The sequence below is a fragment of the Lygodium microphyllum genome, chromosome 28, assembly GCF_053477565.2.
Source record: "Lygodium microphyllum isolate KBCC chromosome 28, Lygodium_microphyllum_v1.1.10, whole genome shotgun sequence".
NCBI lineage: Eukaryota > Viridiplantae > Streptophyta > Polypodiopsida > Schizaeales > Lygodiaceae > Lygodium > Lygodium microphyllum.
This window is the reverse complement of record NC_141162.1, coordinates 124,529,045-124,535,044: the sequence shown is the minus strand read 5'-3', so window position 1 is coordinate 124,535,044 and position 6,000 is coordinate 124,529,045.

The window sequence follows — 6,000 nt, the reverse complement described above, 5'->3', positions numbered from 1 at the left end:
TTAGTATGGGTGATGATTTAGGTAGAGATTGACAATCTTTCTATTCTTGCATGGACACATAGGATCATTCAAGGACATATTCATAGGAAACCCCTTCTCATTTATACAAGGGGACTAGCTAATAATTTGATGCATTTGATAGGGACCTAAGTAGCCCATCCCCTTGGTCCAGTGTTGTATTTCAATATGCAGATTTATGTGGGGGCCAAGGGTTTATTTTTCAGCCCATAGGATATTGAATGGTGTGCTGTATGGTTACATTTCATAAGGTCAAGAGGGCCATTTATTTCATAGTAAAATTCTTTATTTCATTAGGCCAAGAGAGCCATTTATTTTGTAGTACATTGTTTGATTTCATAAGGCTAGCAGGGCCATATGTAATTTTGGTGCAAGTGCAGTTATTGGTTTCTTGTCTTAGTGATGTATTAAATAGATTCAATGGAGTACTTTGAGGGAGCCTCTTGCTACACAGAAGCTTCCTATAGTCACATCCAAGTGATGCCCTTTGTGCTATGTATGCTTACATGCTTGTGGGAAATTTTCTTCTTTTGGGGACCGGCAAGTCAAGGCATAAAGTCCTAGGGTTTGGTTTGGTATTCTTGGAAGAGGTCTGAGCAATTTTTTGCCTCTTGTAAAGATATTATTGGGCACTCTAAGAGCCATTTTTGTGAGTAGTTCTAGTAACCCTATTCTAGTAGTCTATAAGGCAACTATTTCTAAGAGTTTCTACTAGTTGTGAGACAGATAGAGAAGCCTACTAAATTTACAAAAAGATATAAAGCAATGAATATATCTAAAAATTTATATATAAAATATGAAGGTGTGTAAAAAGGGATTCTAACCCCTAAACTAAGAAAATAAAAGAAAGAAAAATTCAAAGAGAAGAAGATCATTGCCTTGCAAAGGCCTGATTGGTTTTGTGGGGATGAGTTAGACTTAGTGCCTTGTCTTCCTAAGGTTGACATTTAACCGAAAATGAGAATTAATAAGGATGATTGGAGTAACAATAAAATTGAGAAAAAGAAAAAGTATTTAGTGTCACCCTGTAAGAGCTTGGTAGATACTTATGTGCCGAGACACGACTTGAGATGGATGCCTTATTCTCCTTGGGTCACAATACGCTCAACTCCCTTCTTTTTATACACCCGAGTATCATGTATTAAAGTATTAAAAAGTGATAAATAAAAAGTATCTAAAAATAAAATACCAAGCTATAGGACTTCTCGTCTAGTAGGAGCTCCTCGTCCAGTTTTGTAGGTCCTCTAGGCAGGTTAGACCACCACTTAGGATGACTCCTTTGATAGTTCTTTTTCACGCGATCTGTGTGGGAGAAATTGACTAGCGACCAGCTTTGGATCTCTGCTAGACTATACTTGGTCTATCCCTTGTGGATGTTAGAATGCATGGATCTAGAGTATGGCTATGGTGGATGGAAGAGAATGATAACATTGAGTTAGAGACAATGACTTTCACACAAGTGAATTAGGTTCCAAGATGGAAGCTTGTACTCATAAACACAATCTTGTGTATGTGGACAATGACACTGATTGAAATGAAAATAAGTACAATGACATTGCATTCAAATGATAAGCTAAGTACAATGCTTTATAATATTTTGGGTAGGTAGCACTTTTCACTACTATGCTTATGGGATTCAATCCCTTCTGTTGGATTGCTTGCATTTCCCTTGGCCCAACTGCTCCTCAATCACAATTACCAGAAAGGCACAAAGTGTATAGAGGCTTTAGTGAACAACCACCTACAAAATGTGGGCGCACCACAAACATGATAATGAGCCAAAGGCTATCACAAACAAAGATAAGTGTGGGTAGCAAAAACATGGTGGACATCCAGAGGCTATAACAGGGGCTTCACAAAGTGTATAGAGGCTGTAATGCCAGGTTACATGAGGAGTTTACAAGCTTATGAAAAGAAACATTAGAGCAAGGTTATACAAGGCTTCAAAGAAGTCTATCAAAGTAGTGTGAATAGAAAGACTTGTGAGGCTTGTCCTTTTGCTCTTGATGGTCTTTTTCTTCTTCTGCTTCTTCATGTCCATGGTCTTCTTCTTCTTTCACAGCTGCAAGATAGACCTTTTGATGCCTTTCTTAGGCATGACATAACTTTTTAGTATGTCTAGTTCTTTTGCAAAAATCACAAACTAGACGGTCCTTTTGCCTTTATATTTACATACAACACTTGTTCATCCTTAGAGGTACTTGGATCTTCTTTGTTTTTTATCTTCTTTTCTTATTCTAACAAAGATGCTTGAATGTCAATAAGTTTAGGATTTGGCATGTTGATTAAAGTAGTAGAGACATTATCATAATCTAGAGGTGGCATACATTTTAACATTTAAACACATATGCATCTATCTTCATCCATTTTAATATTGATCCTTGCAAGTTGGGTTAAGAGACTTTCCATGTAATTCAGATGTGTTGTAAGAGATATGTTAGGTTTCATGTCTAGTCTGAAAAATTCAATTAACAAACGATACTACTTTCAAGATTTTGACTATGGACCAAATAGAGTATCCAATTTTTTCCAAGTGTCATGAGATGTGTTAGAGGTATCCACATGGTGGATATAGTTGCCTTTCTTCATCAAGATGACCTTTATGCATATTCGCCAGGTATAAAATCTGACTCCTTTGACATGTCAGAAAGTCTTTGCCCATGCTAGAGTGACTAGAAAAATAGCAAATCAGCACCAAAAACTCTAAAAAATGAGTCGATTTTAGTTGTATCAAGAGACACAAGCAAGATAGACCTTTTGAAGCCTTTCTTTTGGCATGATATAACTTTTTAGTATGTCTGATTCTTTTGCAAAAATCACAAACTAGATGTTCCTTTTGCCTTTATATTTACATACAACACTTGTTCATCCTTAGAGGTACTTGGATCTTCTTTGTTTTTTATCTTCTTTTCTTATTCTGACAAAGATGCTTGAATGTCAACAAGTTTAGGATTTGGCATGTTGATTAAAGTAGTAGAGACATTATCATAATCTAGAGGCGGCACACATGTTAACATTTAACCACCAATGCATCTATCTTCATCCATTTTAATTTTGATCCTTGCAAGTTGGGTTAAGAGACTTTCCATGTAATTCAGATGTGTTGTAAGAGATATGTTAGGTTTCATGTCTAGTCTAAAAAATTCAATTAATAAACCATACTTTCAAGATTTTGACTATGGACCAAATAGAGTATCCAATTTTTTCCAAGTGTCATGAGATGTGTTAGAGGTATCCACATGGTGGATATAGTTGCCTTTCTTCATCAAGATGACCTTTATGCATGTTCGCCATGTATAAAATCTGACTCCTTCGATATGTCAGAGAGTCTTTGCCCATGCTAGAGTGACTAGAATAATAGCAAATCAGCACCAAAAACTCTAAAAAATGAGTCGATTTTAGTTGTATCAGGAGACAAGGAATGGTTGTGATAAATAGTATCAAGAGATGCTAGTTGAACTGAGTTGATGAGCTTGAATCCTTCAAATCTTCATAGATCTTCCCCTCCTTGCTAGTTTAATGGGAAAATCTTGTTGAAAACTTACTAAATAATTTATCAAAGGGGTAGGAACTTGGTTCAAGTGGTAGAAGTAAAAAAATATAGTGTTTTATTAGCTTCGACCCAAATGGCTATGGCTTCCTATTTAGGGTTTTTACGAAAGGGCCTGATTTTTTACTTATTGTAACTCATAGAGATGACCATTTTGAAAAACCTTTTGAGTGGGAGAGAGCTTAGATATAGAGCTTCCAAAGCCCTATGATCTTGGCGGGAATGACACCGGTATGGGAAGAGTAGGTTGTAGAAACAAGCACAGGCACAGAATAGTAACGATGATGAATTTGTGCTATGCTAGGCTCAGAGCATGACAACAATGATTTTTGAAGTGATAGGAGGTTGCTTCCTAAGTAGGAAAAGAGGTTCATAAAAGGAAATTTGGTGAGATATGCCATGATTTGAGAGATATGAAAGCTCCAAGCAGGGTAGGTGTAAGCTGGCTATGGTTGCCATGAAGGTAGGTAGTGTAGGTGATGTTGGAGATGAAGTCAATCACTTGGACTGAGCTGCACATAGATGAAGAGGAGTTAAGAGAAGAGATTCTAGAGCTGAGACATGCTCACCATGGATGTGATACCATGTTAGAATGCATGGACCTAGAGCACGGCTATGGAAGATGGAAGAGAAAGAGAAGACTCGTGATAACATTGACTTAAAGACAATGACTATCACACAAGTGAATTAGGTTCCAAGATGGAAGCTTGGACTCATAAACACTATCTTGTGTGTGTAGACAATGACACTAATGACTAAAAGGACAAAAAGTATAATGACATTGCATTTAAATGATAGGCAAGTACAATGCCTTATAGTCTTTTGGGTAGGTAGCACTTTTCACCAAAGTGCTTATGGGATTCAGTCTCTTCTCCTGAATTTTTTGCATTTCCCTTGGCCTAATTGCTCCATACAAAGAGGCTACACTGGGTGATTGCCTAATTCTCAATAATGGATCTTCATGCCTTGATTTTGTTAGGGGGTAGAGTAAGAGATTTGTTTGTGGTTTGTTGTGTATTTTATTTGAAGCAGCTTGATGCTGTTTATGGTTTCTGTATGCGTAGATCAACTCATAAATTTGGCAAGCTAAGTCGCCTTATCTCATGGTCTGTAATGAGAGCAAAATTTTATGACTAGAAAAGAGTGAGAAATGTGCCAAATTTTGTCGATTTGAGGTGAACTCATATTAGAGAATTTGGGAATCTCCCAAGTCTCACTTTCAAATAGGGGGTAAAGATTTGGCCATGTGGCTAAATCTTAACCCATGCTTCAAAGTCGGACTTGGAAAGACAATCTATATAGTAATTAGGGTAGACTCAACTTTCAAGTAAGGGGACAAGATTTGACCATGTAGCCAAATATTAACTATATTGGGAATTCCCAAACTATATGAGAATTTTCCAATTTCCTAATATAGTGTTGGTGGAAATTGAAACATGTTGGAAGCAGCACATGTAGATTCAATAATTTTAAGGAACCGTAGAAGGAGAAATTTAAAATCACTTCTAAGGATAGACTTCATAGTAGGCCGTAGATATTTAATAATTCTTTTAGGAGCTAGAATAGAGTGAAATAAGTTTCATGCCCTCTAGGACTTCAAGATGGTCATGTAGAAATTTTTAGACTTTAAATTGGATGCCAAAAGTTGGATTTTCTGATAATTCATGGTGAAAATCTTGTTCATATGGGATGAAAATTTGTTTGAAGCTTAGTCGCAATGTGTTTAAGGGATGTGAAATATAAAGTACACAATTTGTATCTGTGTGTGTACGTTATTAATTTTTAAAATCCCAAATATGTGTTTTAAGTAGAAGAATGATGTTTTTTTTGAATTTCAAGTAATCAAATCATGTTCATATGTGATAAAGTTAAATGTGATGATAGTCAATTTAAAAAAACCTTTTATATCAAGAAAATAAACAAAAATACTTTAAAAATACAATTTTAGATCAAAAAATAGGAAAAAAAGTTTTTTTTTTGCATCCAAAAAGTTATAAAAAATTAGAACTATGTTTATGCAAGTATAACAGAGATAATGTATGAGGATCAGCCTTGGTTTACTCCCATTTTTATGTTTTACTGTATATTTATCACTTTTATTATAAAGAAACATACATTGAATGCCGTTTTAATCTACCCATCGAATGTAAAACTTTAAATAGTAGGAGAAAGGGATTGTGGTAGTTAATTTTCATTTGAATTCTGATTTTGTGCATATTCTAGCATATATGATTTGTTTGATTTAAGTCTTAAGATTAGTAGCATGGGTTATTTCAGCGCTGCCTTAACAACGAAGTAATACACTAAAGTGAAATCATGAAAGGGTTGTTTGTGCATATTCACAGTAATTCATTTATAAGTTTCTTTGTTTGAGCACATATGTCATGTTCCTTAATTCACATATTCAAACATGGTATCAAGAGAACTATTCC